The 18,941-nt window shown below is 35.2% G+C and overlaps 1 protein-coding gene across 2 annotated transcripts in view; it reads left to right on the top strand.

Annotated features, from left to right (window-relative positions):
- The first annotated feature begins 1,019 nt into the window (after positions 1-1,019).
- Positions 1,020-18,941, top strand: part of LOC124359228 (phospholipase B1, membrane-associated-like) — a 64,364-nt gene continuing 46,442 nt past the window's right edge. The window contains exons 1-2 of one of the 2 annotated variants that reach the window (XM_046811796.1): positions 1,039-1,091; positions 16,527-16,614. The gene's annotated coding sequence lies outside the window, so the exon portion shown is untranslated. Of the gene's footprint in view, positions 1,092-16,526; positions 16,615-18,941 lie in introns of both variants that reach the window. The other variant, XM_046811797.1, reaches the window with a different exon arrangement.

Raw genomic sequence — 18,941 nt, 5'->3', positions numbered from 1 at the left:
TCGAGAAAATTATGTTAAAGAATAGAAGTCCTTGACCGAGTGTATCAGTGAGTGTGTTACAGCACGGAGAGTAGAGAGGTCAGGATGATGTATGTTACTAAGTAAAGGGTTAAATCTTTCTCTTGAACGCGTTTAAAATAAAATGTTTAATCTCGTACGTATGAATAATACAGGCCACACTTTTGAATTGATTCGCCCCAAGCTTAGAGAAAACCTCTCTTTGTGAATGATATTAAAACAAGTTTAATAATTACAAAAATAACTAAGCGTTTGGACTGTGGATTTGCTGTTTGAAAATTATAAATTTTGGGTATACATTCATTAGGTCGCTTAAAAAAAATGAAAAGTAACAAATATTTTCAAATATATTTCTAGTTTGAAAAGTTTTCAAGAAGTTATAACAGGTAAAAATATTGCGAGACCGATGTTGTAAGATTTTGGAAACATTGATTTTAGTTTAAAACAGCTGTTTTTGGAGCTCTTTGTTGAAATACCAGCATTTATTTACAATGATAGGAACATAGAATTCTATCGTATTTTATAGCTTACGATTTGAGGTAGCGACGCTAGAATATTTATTTGTAATGCGACTGACATCAAATTTGCTTACTGAAATCTCAGATACTACAATGAAACAATAATTTACACGGAATAGGTAACAATTGAAACTCAGTACCTAATTTTCTATGGATCTATGAACACTGCTTACTTGATTCCTGGAAATATTTTATATACACATATAACTTATTTTGCATATCAATTGCTTAAATAATCCATAAAATCATTTTTTTGCAGGAATCGAACAATGGAACCCAGCATAGAGGTTAAAAAGCGCACATTATGTGGCTGCGCTTTTTAACAGTAATAGACCACTTAGACGTACGTACCTTCCCCAAACGGATATTATAAAAACTAACCATCAAATTGAACAGGAAATTAGGCAACATAGTTTCGTACGGTTTGGCATGTTGTAACTTAAACTAGACGTACACAGCTCACGGACTCTCGGAGTCGTGTGAGGGAGAGAGAGGGAGATAGCGGCAGACAGGCGGCCAGTCGGTGTGTGGACGCGGGTTGGAATACACTACCAGGTACAACTTTCCTGTACTTTACTGCTATTCTTAACTATGGTTAATAGTTATTTTAAATTATTTCTGTAAGTATTGACGAATCTAAACCATCATAAATAAATGAACTGATATTAAGTTATTTGGTGGGTTGAGAATACCTGCCTGAACAACACGTGTGGTCTAGTAATCAGCTGTTTTAAACTAAACAAAAAATCATATTTATTATTACTAGTAAATGAATACAACATTTTCCAATATTACTTTTTTATTACGCAACCAGGCACTTTAGAAATGCTCATATTATGACTCACAAATAAAAACTTATATGATTAAGTTTGGGCAGTCAGATGTGTTTCAAATTCACAAAAGGCACATCTGAAGTGTAGGAACTTTCCATTAATACCAAATATGTACGAGTATATAAAATAATTGTTTTATATATCTAAAATTACTGTAAAAAAATCAATACATTCGTTAATATGGATTTGGGGCAGAGAAGAACAGTTTATACTTGATTTTAAAATAAATCTCAAACAGTTGAGTAATTGTTTTATATATATATATATATATATCGATTTACAATAAGAATAAATGTTGATGGACAACACCTTCACTGTGACTCCATACGAAGAGATTCTGATTCTACTCGTATGTTAACATTGCTTGGGTTACTATGGCGTCTGCCGCAAACAACATATAAAATATGTTACTGCAATTTTCATATTCATATAATAATTACTATTGAGGCAAGAATGGCCTAAAGTGCAATCTCATAAACCTGAATTGTACGACTGACAGATCCGCATACTGGATGACTACCACAGAATATGACTTCCCATTCATTTTGAACATAAACTTTGCAACAGGAACTTGAACAATAGTAGGAGGGAATGTCTTTGACTCAAAGTCCGAGTACAAGGGTAAAATTGAAACTTTGCTAACTTTTTTTATTCTAAGGGTATTTTTGAAGTGTTACTAGTATTTCTTATTAGAAAACGACGAAAAGGTAGAAAAAAAGTTAACATAAACCAAATCCGGTATATATGAAGACATTATAAAGAAGCATTGCTACATTTTGTTTTGAAGACTGGCTTAGTCGATAGAGATACAACATTAAACATATTTTCTTCACGTTAAAAAATTGAAAACTTATGCCCAAAAGGCAAAAATATAGGAAACCATTCTGAAACGTAGTAATAATTTAAATATTTTTCAATATAGTATCCCCAGTTTTTACATACACTGACGGTACGATAATAAGTTTGCAAAAGCCCGAAAACGTACGTACCTATGTGCGTAATTTGGCGAACATTTGAATAAAACAAGTTTTGGAAATCATATTCAAGAACTATTTCTACTAAATCTTATAATATCCCACTTTTTTAAAACGTAAAAAGTTTTTTTACCAGAACTTCAAACTAAAATATACCCATTAATCCATTTGTCGTGAAAGTTAAATTCAAAAGCTCCACTTAATTTTACTAAACGCTTTTTCATATTCCAGTAGCCTCATATATATGTATTTATACTAGTGGGAACTATGCATGGCATACAGTGATTCATGTCTAAAGATGTCCAAATTCTACCACATTTCACATAACACAGCGACTGCTAAAAGAAAGGAGAGGGCCTACACTTATGTGTATGTTTAAGTATTATCTTTCAAATGGATTGAATCCCTGTATAATATAACTATGTAAAGTGTAGTTTTTTAGTGTAACTCATTCTTGCTATACTTCTCTAATTTAATATGTAATCAATTTGATTGACTGAACTGAGAGTTTTTGATGGCTCAGAAGATTTGCCAAAGAATTTGGAACTCTTCCGAGAAAGATAATAATTTTAATAACTTTTAATAAGCTTAAAGGACCGAATCAGTAAAAAGTATCACGGTGGTATGGCAACAGCACTACCACAGACAATATCAAATGTGTCTAAATTAAGTTTTGAGAGATAGACATTAAGAATAGTGTAAATAAAATTTTAAAGTCTGATTGATATATATTATGCCGTATTAGCAATACATGCTTCAAATATACAAAGGCTAAGCAAATTGAAAATTTGTGAATTGTTTGGGACAAATTTTAATAAATAAAATATAACATATTTTAAACTCTACAACACGTTTTATATATATTTACTAAACTACACTACAATAATTTTAATCAATAGATACATTAATATGCATGGCTTTACTGACTGGGCTTACACTAAAACAGACATTGAACATATCAAAACCCCGTAAATATTTCAGTGCTAACAGTATGGTTACACTACCTCATAATAAATTATTTAAGTATTATATTGTGTTTCACTCTTTTAATACAGCTTTTATGAATATCTTATATTCTACTATATCAACTTCCTACTTCCCGACTATCCATGCCGTTACTTCCATAACCAATAGCAACCACAAGTCAATAAGATAAGATAAGATAAGATTTTTTATTGATCATTAGACAATACATGCAATAGATCACGTCAGAATACTTATACTAACAGTAAAATTAACAATTTAAATTAAACACTCATTATAGAAGACACAATAGATTTTACATTAATTTAATACAATAATGTTAGTGAGACAAAGGTGTACTATTTAGCAGACAATACACTAAAAAACTATCTCACTGATGTCAGATGAATAAAACTCTGATAAGTCATAAAACGGCCTCTCTACCAGCCACTTATAAATAACAGTTTTAAATTTATTGAATGTAACACTCTGAGCATTCAGTGGTAGTTTATTGAATAGATCTTTTCCAAACGGCCTCTATGAAGTTTGAATTTTTGAAAGTCTTGTGAAAGGTTTGTTGATCAGGTTAGCGCCTCGGGTATTGTGAATATGCATGTGCTTATTCAGTGTCAGTTTTGAAAATTATTTTGACATGGATCAAGCAGTAAAAAATGTAAAGATTTATAAACTGTCAAAATGGCTTCTTTTTTAAAAATCGGCTTACAATGATCTTTGAAATTAGCATCCGCTATAACTCTCATGGCTTTTTTCTGAGTCAATAAAATTTTATCAATACCAGATGCATTGCCCCACAAGAGCAGACCATAACTAATGATGCTCTGAAACAGTGCAAAGTAAACCATTCTTAGCGTATCTTTGGAAACATAAAAGTTTTAGTTTTCGCAATAAATATACCACCCTGCTCACTTTTTTATGAACATAACCAACATGTATGTGCCAAGACAGCGTAGGATCTAGAAAAATTCCTAATAGTTTTTACACTCTCAATTGTCTTTTCATTCAAAATTGCTCTATTAAGAGTAAAATACCAAGTGCTGGGTCTTCTCTGTGTTCATAAATAACATATTGGCTTTATACCAGTTATCGGCTTGATTTAAAATAATTTTAAAATCATTAAAAATTAAGTCTAATGAAGGTTGAGTTGTAAAAAAAGTAACGTCATCAGCAAACATAACCGATCTGAAATTGACATTAACATCTAAATCATTAAACTAAGACTAAAAAACAAAAGTGGGCCCAGAACAGATCCCTGTGGTTCCCCCATGACAAACCTCAGCATAATTAGAGTAGGTATTATTGCTGAATACTGTTTGAAAACGATTACTGAGATAGGAATTAAAAAGGGAATTTCAATACCAGTTATTCCATAATACTCCAACTTCTTCAACAAAATTCCCCGGTCGACGCAGTCAAACGCCCTAGAAATATCACATAATGTGGCTCCTGTAGGCAAACCTAGTTCAAACTTGGAAAGTATGTGGGACACAAGTCCCTCGACCGCGTCGATCGTGGACATTCCACACCTAAATCCGAACTGACTCTTACTGAAAAGACTGTTAATTTCGAAAAAAAGAAGTTAATTGAGTTTTCATGACTTTTTCGAACACTTTGGAAAAACAGGGGACCAGAGAGATCGCTCTGTAGCTGTTTATTTCACCGTAGTTACCTTTCTTAAAAATAGGTACTACCTTAGACATTTTTAACTTAGCGGGAAAACTTCCCTCCAGTAGACAAGCATTTATACATTTAGCCAGTGGATGAGCTATTGCATCGATTACACCTTTCACAATTACTGACGATATGCCATATACGTCACAGCTTCCCGAGGATTTAAACCCTGAAACCAAACGACTCACTTCACCACCAGTCACTGGATGCCAATTGAAGAGCCGGGAATGGGCTGCCGGGGTACTGCGTTGCAGCAGATCGACAGCAGAAGATGATGGAAGAGAGAGGCTCTGTCGAATCTCGTCCACAGCACTGATGCAGTACTTACTGAAGTCCTCAGCATCGGGTTGCACATGATGTGATGGTCTATCTCTGCCGGTCTAAGTCAATGGTTATAACCTGGCATATTGCTTCTCTGGGTTATTGACATTCTCCACACGCGTTTCTTGCAGTAGGAGAACATCACCACTATATCTGAGAAGTAGGCCTACTTTGCGCTAATATGATGTGTAATACCATATTTAAATGAGCGTTAGCAAATCAATAAATTTGAGACAGAAATGGGCTGTTTACGGAAAACCGACAACTGGAGTAGTTAAATATAGAATTATTATTTTATTGTTTTTAATCCCTGCATCAGTGGTTCAAGCTTGAATTCATGAGGATACTTTGTTTTTACGGATCTAAATTTAGACTTTCGTTGTGTCCTGTAACCAATCCTTCCTAATGAGATAATCATCATTAAAACACTATATTAACCATCACTTCTGAGTTCTTCACTATCTCTTATTGGAAGGAGGAAGTTTTTAGAAATCATCAGATTATATATTTACAATCTTTCTGAGCTCTAAATTCAACAAGCTATCCAATAACACATATTAATTAAGAAAATAATTTTCAAGTATCATAAAATTAACAATTAGTTTTCAGTCAAGATACGTTACTATCAGTAAAACTAATAAAAATAGCAGCAGCCGAAAAAAGTGTACTTTCGGACCAATTTATGAATTTTACAGTCAATGTTTTTAAGTTTGTTACTGACGATGGATGATTTGAAAAGATAATAGGATGCGGACACTAGACATAGTTATGTAAATGTGTGCGCGCGCGCGTGTGTGTCGCTAAGTTTCGACGAGGATTGAAATCCATAAAACTCTTCTTCAGTCATCAAAACTTCCAAGACATTAAACAAGGAGTTGGATTTAATTTTAGCGGCTTTTTAACGCTGTTTTACACCTGAAGGAGATCACAGATTTCAATCCTTGAAACGTACTGTAGCGTATAGTTTTGTAATGTGTAACAATGGCAAATGTCCGCAATTCCCTTGCTCACCGCAATCAAGTTATTCCAATAAACCTTAATCGATTTGATGGATATAACGTTTAACTGAGGGCAACTTGCATGGCGTGAGGGCAATGACAGGAAAATGATGCCAGTATTACAGTAGATTGCTACAAAAGTCATAGCGCTCGTTGATGTTTTAATCCTAAATCCGACAGCGATACGCAGAGAAAGTGCGACTAGATTTATAAAGGACGAGAGGTTCACTTGGCCTGATGATGCGGCTGTGTCCAGCAATTACTGTACGTGTTAATTGAGCAAGGGGGCATAATTAATTGCACGAACAGTGTACGGAGTATTACACAAGACAGGTCATCCTGCGCTCACCACCAGGACAGCACTAGTCTGCCTGGCCCACAACAGGAACCATCGGTAGTAGTTATTCATTTATCATCTATTTAGTGTATCCTTGGAAATACGAGAGCATTCATTACTGTTACAACAATTAATAATACATGTTACTGGTTGATATTAAGGACTTGTTTTTTATATATTTTTCCAGCTCAGTCGGAAGTACTTAGTAGATTTTGTAACGACTGAAAGACTAATATGGTTTGTTTTACAAACATACTGTTTGTATATATATATACATACCCAACTACATTGTTCGAAAACAATATTTTTGTATGCCTATTATATTTTGCGGAGTTATGATATTTTTAATTTGCACGTCCGCTATATTAAAGCCAAATTGTGTACCAAGCCACTGAGCCTAGTCCAAATACGTACAAGATTAATTTTTGACCCAGGTATGAATTTGTTTCAGCTTTTATCTCGCCAATTCTTGAGGGTTTTAATATTGTTATGGGATTTACCTGTAACAGAATCTTGACAACTGTTCGAGATACAACTGAAATATTGATTTTGTAGATTTTGTGACAGACGAAATAGTAATATGGTTTGTTTACGAATACAAGATTCCGACTACGTGCCAAAACAGTTTTTTCTAGCTCCATAAATAACGGAGTTATGATTTTTTAAATTGAATGGCCACAATATTGGAACGAAATGGCGTACTAATCTAGCCAATGAAATTATTCCAGATATTTGTACATTTAGTTTCTATACTCAATTTCAAATTGTTTGGTATTTTTTGGGGACGGTGATTATTTCCACAAGCCGCATTATACAGGACACCTGCGGGTTTTGGGCTCTGTGGGTTCTGTGAAGTTATGTAGAAATATTCAATGAGAACTACCATGAGAACTATTATATTAGGCTTAATTTGTATACACAGTCTATTTAAAAATATTTATTATGAAGCCCTTTATTAAATTGTACATGTTACAAACTGATTAATATTATGCTCAAACGTTTTAATGCGATTGTCTTGGTTTTCCAAACAGTAGTGATCGCACTTCATATTCTTCTCTTCTCGATAGGGAAGAAGATAAAGTACAAACAAAAACACAATAATTACACAATGTGTTTTAATCGTTTTTTTAACCGTGTGCTTTATAATAGAATTGTGGAGTCTATATCGTGTATAGACGTATTGAACACATAAACACCTGATGATAACGTTACAGTTATTAAATTTTAGTTTGAAAATGTAATTACAAATGCAATACCAAGTGCTAAACAATATCAATAATTGTCACTATGCAAAAACACTGCTTGTGAGTCACAACAGCCAGCTATTTCAATTTTCGCTGTTATATTCAGCTGATTGTAGCGTTTCATTGTTAGATTGTATTCATAACATGTAATTAATTGTAGAATTTAGCTTATTTTAATCTGATAATATTTGAAAAGAAATCGGAAATACTAAATACGGGTGTTTTTTACACACACACACACACACACACACACACACACACACACACACACACACACACACACACACACACACACACACACACACACACACACACACACACACACACACACACACACACACACACACACACACACACACACACACACACACACACACACACACACACACACACACACACACACACACACACACACACACACACACACACACACACACACACACACACACACACACACACACACACACACACACACACACACACACACACACACATTTACAGTGTATGAATATGGAAGACTATACTGTTATATGAAAATAGTACCCACATTTTAACGTAAATAAAAACGGAGCAATCGGAAGATAACAACAATCAGGGTTCTAATAATAATATTTAATTTAGCATTTCGGTTATTATAACTAAGTGACACAGACGTGTAACAATCAACAAAAAATCGTATAAATTGGCGCAGCGAATAAAAGAATTATTGCCATTGTTATTTTATTTGGATCAGAAAGTTAGATCAGAATGTTCATTCCTCTATTTAAAATAAATTTGTTGTTATTGTTACCAGTTAATTCTCAACTTAGTTGAAATGATGGTCTAAAATGAGTTCAGTAGTGTAATCAAAAAAGTTTTATAAATATTTCTAGCCAAACATTATACGTTTAAGTAACCCCATGACTAGTTTGCAAAGAAGCCTGTGTGCGAACTGCGGATAGCTTTCTACTACCGACAAAAACAACCGATAGCGCGAGAATCCTTTTACATGGTACTCCACTCAAGTTAACGGAGATGACATGGGTGACAGGAAACAGGACCTGGGAGGATTGGACAGACAAGGGAGAGGAAACACCTTGGTGCATCTCGGTGGCATTTTCGTACCCATGCTCTGAACTGAACTCTACGCGTCCTTTGTAATGCAGCATATAGAACCATGTGTAGATTGAATACTGTCTAATACAGGGTGTTTAGTAAAAGTGTTCCAATACTTCGAGATTTTGTTTTATACATAAAAATGAGCAAAACTTTCATATGAAGGTATGCCCTAATCTTTAGTTTTCCGTATATTATGTCTTTTCAACAAGTTAAGATAAAGTTATGAAACTTGAGAGTTGTGTTAACCTTTGGTAGATCTTATTGAAAATAAAATATTAAGAAAACCCTATAACCCGTTTCAGAGTGGCGTCTGTTAAAAATTTGTAAAGTCAAAAACAAAAAACCGGTATAGTTAAAAAAATGTATAGGGTAGAAACTATTTAGTCATTTTTATACCAACTCCACCGGTACCTTTTCACAACGAAATCAGTCACCGCATAAGTGAGCACGGCCACTTTAAAGATACGCTTGCTTTGCCAGGTATAATTTGTTTGTTGCTCTTGGCATGTGCAAGCGTATTTTTAAAGTGGCAATGCTCACTTATGCGTTGACGGATTTTGTTCGAAAAAGTACCGTTGAAATTGTCATAAAAATTTAAAAATAGAAATGAGAGAGAGAGAGAGAGAGAGAGAGAGAGAGAGAGAGAGAGAGAGAGAGAGAGAGAGAGAGCTTTATTTCAAAATCACAAAGACCTGAAATGGCGTTACAAATTAATACAATTAATTACAACAATTTTCTTGCTTCACAAATCAATTTCGGTTTTGAATCCATGATTAGTGATGAAAGTGTTGCCAGTTCAAAAACTCATTCACACTGTAGAAAGGGTTTTCAAGAAGCCACCTGGTGAGATGAAGCTTTAGCGTTCTGGGGTTCTCACTCTTGATGACTTGAGGCAGGATGTTGTAGAATTTTGCCCCTGCATATGATGGTTTTTTTTTTTTTTAAAGTGTCCGATGATGAGCAGGAAGGCTAAAGTTTTGGGCATTTCTGGTATTATACCCATGCAGGTCTTGATGTCGAGTCTGCTGATTTGAGGTCGCCAGGACGATGACTTCGTAGATGTAGAAACCCACAACTGTCATCAACTTCAGCTCCTTGAAATGTCCTCTGCAGCTGTCTCTCCATCCCAGCCCAGATAACAGCCTCACTGCTTTCTTCTGAAGAACGAGCACACGTTCTAAGTTGTGTTGGGAAGACGCACCCCACGCCATTATACCATACCTCATATTGCTCTCAAAAAGGGCATGGTAGGCAGTTAAAACTGCTTCAGGTGTGCTAACTGCTTGCGTTCTTCTGAGGGCGAATAGGGCACTGCTGAGTTTCTTGCAGAGAGAATCTATGTGGTCCTGCCAGTTCAGCGAGTCATCAATGATTACTCCAAGATGTTTTGTCGCTCTTACCGCCTGGAAGTCAGGCAAAGCTGAGACTTCTTGTTTCTTGCTTCCAAAGATGATTTGGGTAGTCTTTGATTCATTGAAGACTAAGTCATTGCTCTGGCAGTATTCAATGGCAAGGTTTACAGCTATAAAAGAATTTACTTCAAGGGTTTCTAAAGATTTGTGCGCTGTTAACAAAACCGAATCGTCAGCATACATAACTGTGTGGCTTAAAGGCTCAACGTACTGAGGCAGGTCATTCGTATATAAAATGAAAAGAATCGGGCCAAGGACCGACCCTTGTGGAACACCTCTTTTCACTGGTAGGAGGCTAGACCTAGTCTTAGTCTCAAGACCATTCACCATCTGTCTGATCTCCACAAGCTGCTCACGATCACTGAGGTAACTCTTAAACCACTTCATTGGATCATCCCGAAATCCAAGAAATCTCAGTTTATCAAGTATTAGGTCATGGCCGAGACAATCAAAGGCCTTACTCAAGTCCATAAACATACCAATGACATTTTTGCCTTCATCCATGCTATCCACTATGTGTTCTACCATGTCAACAAGAGCTGTCTGAGTTGATTTCTTGTGAAGGAAGCCATGTTGACTCGTTGTCAAGATATTGTTGTTGTTAAGGTGCTCAAAGATTCTTATCAGGACAATTTTTTCTATAATCTTTGAAAATGTTGAAATGAGCGATATCGGCCTATAATTTTCAACACTGTGTTTGCTTCCGTTCTTATGCAGTGGAATGACTTTGGCGAATTTCATTTTCTTGGGAAACTCTCCACTTTGTAGGGACAGATTGGTAACATGTACTAGTGGGAGAAGCAACTCACTTTTACAGACCTTTACAATGCTTGATGATATCTCATCTAAACCAGCAGATGGTTTTACTTTCAGGCCATTTAGGACATCGCTTAGTTCTTTTGGAGAAGTCGGCTTGAGTACTAAAAGTGGAGATTGGATGTAAAGAGGTGTGTTTTGAGTTGCGGGTGATGGACCTCCAGAGGATCTCGAAGGACCTTTATTTAGTGTTTTTTCTGCTATGGTGGCAAAATGCTCATTAAAATAGTTAGATATTAAAGTCGGGTCTTCTACAATATTTCCAGAAATTTTGAGATGATCCAGATTTCCTGCTGATTTTGTCTTTTTCAGGTGTCTCTCATTGTTGATAGTGTTCCAAATGGCTTTGGATTTGTTTGTGGAGTTATTAATATGCTGAGCACTGAAGTTGCGTCTGATAGATTTCAGTTTGTTATCGTAGGTTCTTTTGTGCTGGGCAGCAGTTTGTTTGTCTTCTTCTTTTCCACTCATGATAAATTTTTCTTCAGCCTCAAGAAACTGTTGTTTGAGTGCTCTTGCTTCTGCATCACAGAGTGGTATAGTTTTAAAGTTGTTGTTAATTCTCGATTTTTTTAGGGGACAAACCTTATCTAGAGCTGCTGTAATAATCGAAAGAAAATTATTGTAAGCTTCGTTGGCATCTTCTGTTTTGAATACAGTGTCCCAATTTTCTTCCGCCAGGCAGTGTTTTAGGTTGTTGAGGCTACGATTATTGAGATGTCGTCTGACTGACGATGATGAAGTTTTCTTTCTAACTGGAAGGTTTAGTTTGCATAATTGGCCAGTATGGTCAGAAATGCCAGTGTTGAGAATCTCCACATCCATGTTCTGAATATTTCACTGTCAACACATACGGCGTCAATTGAAGAGCGTGTATTCTGCGTGACTCTTGTTGGTGGTAGGGGTAACCTTTCCATGTTGTATGAAAGTAAAAGCTCATTCAGCAGACTGCCTTGAGGAGTTTGCTTCAACAAGTCGATGTTAATATCACCAATCATCACCTTTATGCAGTTTTGAGATGGGAGTGTATCTAGCACATTCGTGATGACTTGAAGGGCTTGCGTGATAGCTTGGTTGCTGTTGGTGGGGGGTCTATACATTCCCAGTATGAATACACTGAATTTTTTAGTAAGTTGGACTGTAACTGCAGATATTTCACACACCAAAGGGATGCTGTGATGTTCAATGTTTATTCCATGTATTTCGCTATCCAATGTTTTGTGCTTAAAGATGGCTACTCCACCCTTTATATTGTCCTCCCTGCAAAAAGAAGAAACCAACTCATAGTTGATTAAACGAGTGTTACACATTTTGTCAAAGTTTTGGCCGTGCTCTGTAATTACAACTAAATCATCTTGTAACATTTGTATAAACTATTTAAAACAACTGATGCTTATCAAAAGAGAAAATATTAGTTGCTCCCGGCTTGAGCAAGCATACCTATAATTTTTGTGTGTAGAAAAAAAATTCCAAAGTATTGGAACACTTTTACTGAACACCCTGTATATGATGTCTACTGTACACTGAACGATGCTGATATACAAAACCTTGATATTATGTTCCTGTATACCAGTAACAATCGCCTCCTAGGTGTATAATTTCGAATGTCTAACTTAGTTTAGGAACTTATTACGAGCAAGTCTCTTAATTCGTTTCATCCGGCTATGGACACTTAACATACGTAGTATTAATTCTTTATACCCAATATTTTTGTAAATCACTACTGTGAAATTTATACACAACAATATAAATAATTCTCATACTATATTCAAAATTCATGCATTACGTTTTATGTACTAAAATTATTGGATGACAATACTTACTGAATCATCGGACAACTTCCTCGATCATAAATCAGTATACATTCAGAAGGAATATTTTCATTGCATTTGGATATTATTGTATGTACTTGTAGAATATTTCGTCACAATGTTTTTTTAAAGCATGTTTAGGTGAAAATTTCTTAAAATCTTTAGATTTTATATTATATTACACTTTTATTATGTTCGCCAAGTTGCAGACACTATATTGTAACATCACACAGAGTGTTTTTTCTCTCGTGACCCTTTTTCTTAGAAGTGTAGAAATCAGTGTTTAGTGTGGACAAAAAAACATATATATATATATATATATATATATATATATATATATATATATATATATAAATTGCATAGTATGAAGAACATTCCTCACGGAAAGTTACTCATGATGGACTGCACTCAAGAACATCCATTCATTCTTTCTTAATATAGATTGGTTTGGTCTGATCTTTTCATCGATAAAATAATATACACCTTAGAAAAACCAACTAGTAAAGTCCACTGGCGTAATTAAATAAAGAAAATAAATTACCCAATTCATAGTTGTATAATATATTAAATTTTATGAATAATGAGAATGATTTGGATTTAAAATAATATTTTTGAAAGGTTTGAAGGTTTAGCGGATAATTTTAATCTATAAAATGTGCAGATCGTGTCTCCTATAGCCACAATAACAACAGCTCTCCTTTTTCAAACTTGTTAGGGGTAATTATTTTAAATTTTGAACAAAATTTGTATTACAGACCTTTACGATACCTTTTCTGACAATAAATAAAATATCAAATTTGCTGGTCATTCCTCGAGGTTTCGTAGACATTTGAAACAGAATGACTTAGGAAATCGTAAAAATTAAAGGCCCAGGGAAAACTGTTTATATAAAATTTTACAGTATGTACACAAAAACTTAGTGGAGGATTGATGAGTTATTTTATTTATGAAAAAAAATTAATTATCTTACATTTCTTAAGTTATTTCCAACAAAAATCTAATTTTCATGAGTTAGAATCATGGAAAAAATATATACTAAATGAAACTATTACTTATATACATAATGTAAAACATCGCTTTTCATATTCATCCATTTCTATTTGGATTGGTTAACAATTGCATAATAATCCTATTAAACATTTTTTATTTCTATAGGATAGATAAAATAATTTCTACTTTCTCTGTTTTCAGTGTTCATCTTAAAGACTATTAATTAAAAATAAGATAACAAAAAAAAAATTCGGTTACACTAACTCAAACTCATACCAACCTTGGTTTGATTTTTTATTTGGGAAAAACAGACAAAACATCACATTATTGGCAGTAACACGTTATGGTTCAACATCACAACAAGTTTGATACTTTGATATCTTTCGCACTCTAAAATACATAAATCATGATATAGCTATAAAACTATGAACGAGATATAAACTTCATTTAGTGTGTATATAACTATTATTTATTGCGTTATCTCTACTTACAATAAATAATAAAGAAAGACTCCCTTGATAAACGTATGAAAAACCTCAGAAATGCAAAATAAAAAATAATATTGTATATGTTGTAAGTTTTGTTTTGTACATAGTATTTTTATACAAATATAAATTGAATACAAGAATGGTAATACAAATTAATGGTTTACAGCTGTATAATAGTATTATTATTATTTGCACTTTCAAATACCCCCGTTTAGACATATTTATTAACGCTTTTGCTGGACCAATTTTAGGAAGTCTTAACTTTTCTTACACCAGCAAATGATACATGATAAGTTCTAGCAACCGTAGCACTTCAACAGGGCCCTTTTGCACCATTATCCCAGTTCGTATATAGGGTGCCCAAAAATTAGTTTCAAGCAAAAACCCAGATATAGAGCACCCCTAAAGGTACTCAAATAACCTAAAATGTGTCATTAGATTTTTAAATTTTCGAGTTATTAATTTTTTATGTTCTTTTGCTAAACTCTTAGCTGTTATATAACGTTCTTGGCGATAGCTACGTAAATAGCTAAGATGATGTCTAAAATTTTTCAAAACTACCTAACTGGTAAATGTATCTGAGGGATATAAATTTGTTACCAACTCTGGGGTTTTGCAGCTCACTAATTTTTGGGACAACCTGTATAGTCAATCGGCCAATTTCTTGTAACGATGTAATCGTATGTTTGTATTAATTAGATTTTCCGACACACGAAAATGTTCACAAATATAATAAAAACTGTAATCGTGGAGGATTTTAAGCAAACGTCACAATATTTTGCAAGAGATTTTCTACAAAGCTAAACGTTTCATTGAGACAAAACAATGTAAGTCAACTTCCGCAACAATGCACTGATATCGTGCGGACTAGAGCGGCACCCATTGTATTGTTTCTAATGGTGTAACAGGATATGTCTGATTTCTGATTGCTCTCTACCCTCCATTGTTGTAATTTGCTACGTGCACTGCGTTTCAAGTCTGCCATTTCCTTCCGAATGGTAACTATAAAGGTAACCTTCCACCCATAAAGTTAAGCACATAATTTATAGAGTATACGGAAATCTACCGAAAACCTCGTCTACCGATTTGAGTTAATGTGTTCTGCTCAACCTATCTCTAACTCTTGGGAGAGCAAACATCTTACCCCTCCCCCCGCCATCGAATCCTAGGTCCATGATTTCAGTTCAAAGAAACATCACAGCGAGCGTCGCGTCACGTCCCACTCATCCCCGGACCCGAGCAACTTTCGACTCCTTTCGGTGGAAAACCACGGAAATGGTTAAATAAATGTTTAAACGGAATTTCTTTTTAACCCGTATCATCCCAGATAATAAAGTGAGAAATGAACACTCTTGTGTCCATATGGCTACATTAAGTCGTTATGGGTTAAACAATTTATGTACTAGCTAGTTTAACCTGTCCAGATAATACAGTGGGAAATGAACACTCTGTGGGAGGACCCAACTTACCCTTTTTGCCCATATGGGTACACGACGTGTCTATGGCTTTTACGGGTTACGATAATTCCTCCGTATATAGAAAAATAGAAAAGTTTTTGATCAACATACGAGGAATTAATTACATGCAAAAAGTAGGAAGCTTAGGCAATTTTGTAACCAGGCCCAAATGAAAACGGCCGAGATGAAAATGTGATCTTTTACAGGGTTTAGCTACACTGGCGTCCAAAGGTGCACTGTTAAATCTTTGAAGAGTAATTTTGTTTAGTTTAAAATACCAGAATATTTAACTTCACTCTCATTCCTCAGGAGGTTATTCTCAAAAATAAGTAACCGACTTAATTTATTGCTGATATATTGCCAATATTCGGTCACGAGTATGTGTAATCATCTTTGCGTCGGTAGATCGGAAATCCAGAAGGATTTAGAGCTGTTCTGTCGTATAATTTAAGAAAATTCATATTTTATAGACACGTACAAAAATCTATATTCATTCATTATTGGCACAGCCTATGGACATGTTTTATTAATAATAATCGCCTTATTGCTCTTCCAACAGTTGAATGGCGTACTCCAAATATTCTACTCAAGCGCCCTTGTTGAACCAAAATTCTTGCTCTACGTGCCTCAGCAGAAGTCGAATAGCGGTGAGCATCCATTACTGTCTACTTACTGTACAGCGTATTGATTGCAAACACTAATAGAGATCCTTACAATTCAAACTTGGTCACAAGAATAAAGAATACGATAAAATAAAAACTGCTAAAATAACATTCATTTGAAGTTTGCACTTTAGATTAGATAACAAATAGAAAATATGATAAGGAAGAAGTTTGTTATCAGAAATAGATTATCTTCCTGTAGATAGTGTTCTTTGGCTAGTGTATTAGTGTATTATGTATCACGATGTGCGGTTCCACACAATCATAATTGTTAACTATTAGGGAGGTGGGAAACTTTTGTCCAAGAGTATATTGTGCAGTTCTTATTTTTGCCTGGTTATAAGATTAGTTTTGTACTTTTTATGTCTTCAAAAAAGTTCCCTTAAGGGATGGTGAGCAAAAAAGGGTGGTCATGTTTGTGTAACAGCATTAGACACTGAAGTAAGCATAAGCCACACTCAGCTTTCACTATCTCTAGCAACGGATTTGGATTATACCCACAATGTTTGGATTCTATCCACAGCTCCTACTTGATATATTAGATGGCCTTAGCAGGAGAAGAACCAAAGGGTTTAGTTCAGGGACAGTTAAAACATCGACACCTCTTTCCACAAGTGAATCGAGGGGGGAGATAGCTGCGTCACGGCGAGACACTGTGTGGTCTCAAGATACCAGTCTTTCCAAGAAGGATTGAATACCTGGGTTGTTGCAGGGTTGAACGATCCAACTCAGAATCCCAAGGAAAGTTTCCAACATCCTGACTTAGTACGGATATGGATCACCCCACATACCCTTAGACGGGTGAAGGAGAGTGGAGACTTCAATGTTCAACAATTTGAAGTCTGATCCTCAGATACTCCGTCAGTGCCCGAGTGACTAAGGCACCATTTGTAGTTTAGAGCAGTTAACGCTATACATGGCTAGTATGAATCCTATTAAGGTGACTTTCCACGTGATGTTTGTACTTGTATGCTAGATTATCTTCTGCTGCATCACAGGTACATTTCAATTAGGACCTACAATCCCGGGAAGGTCACGAAGAGAACGGTAGAATAGAGATGCTGATTGTGTGTGGCACTTACACGTGTTAGGTCTCCCATTACCCAATCACAATACACCATTCCCGTCCCGTTAGCCAAATGTCACCGCCCTCACTCGCACGCCCACCGTAGTTCTTCCGGGTCATTCTACAACAAACAGTGCGAACAGAGCTCATTGTTTATAGTTTAACTGAACCTTTACACATGAGACTATCTGGTATGAGAGTGTGTGGGGACTACGGTCTGGCCTCAGTACAGAAGTTAGCGGAGGTTATGGGTTAGAATCCCTCTCTTATTTCGAAACCGGACCATTGGACTTACCTGGATACTGGTATTCTTGCAAAGGATTCACAGGATCGCTCAGGGGACATCCACTCCAAGAGCAGATGCTTTCCATTGTTGATTGTAATGTCGGTTTTTATGGTGAGGAACCGGATTTTGGTTGTATTATTATTTATTTAAATAGTAGGTAACAGTCCATAAAGAAACACTTCTTAAATAGAAAACGCGTTTATAATTATCCATTGAGAGTGTTACAGTATTTATATAAAATATAACTGAAGTGAATGATAAAATGAAATATTTCTTAAGGAAATACTCAGTTTTTATCACTATACGTGAATCACCTTGTGTCGAATGAAAATAGCAATTTGTTTAGATTATTATCTTTAAGACTAATAATGAGCATATACACGAAGAGAATAGCATTTGTTGATTAGCTAGAGGCCCTTTACAAAATAACGCTCTGACAGAGAACAGGGGATCGGTTGTACTTGGAGACTGACAATATTAACACGAGCTACTATTGTTGTCAGATGACAACACGAGTGGTTAGACGGGTGGCACGCGCGTGCTTGTGTGGGCTGAAGAAAGTCATTGTACTCGTGTAGTATGTGTACATTCCGTTGTTATCCAACAATATTATTAATCATCATGGTCCCACTCTTAACTTAGACACACACACACACACTCTCTCTCTCTTGCTCTTTCTCTCTCTTTGACAAATTCGCTGCCGGCGTTACCTCTTTAGGATTGTCATCCCAGCAAATCGTGTTGCATTATACATGGTCTAGCAGAATTTGTGTAATTAACTAAATAAATTACACTCTGTAGATTTTATTCCAGTGGAAGCTGGCATCTTTTGTATAATAAGGCCTGACAGATTCTCCATAAGATGTCGCGGTAAGCTATTTAACTCAATTCGATGAAGATACTGCTGGCATTGAATTAAGCCCAGTTATGTTTCATTATATTTTTTCTAGGTAAATGTGG

Source organism: Homalodisca vitripennis, chromosome 4 (assembly GCF_021130785.1).
Source record: "Homalodisca vitripennis isolate AUS2020 chromosome 4, UT_GWSS_2.1, whole genome shotgun sequence".
In the NCBI taxonomy this organism is placed as follows: Eukaryota; Metazoa; Arthropoda; class Insecta; order Hemiptera; family Cicadellidae; genus Homalodisca; species Homalodisca vitripennis.
Note: the sequence above shows the minus strand (reverse complement) of the source record. Positions and strands in the feature narration are given on the sequence as shown.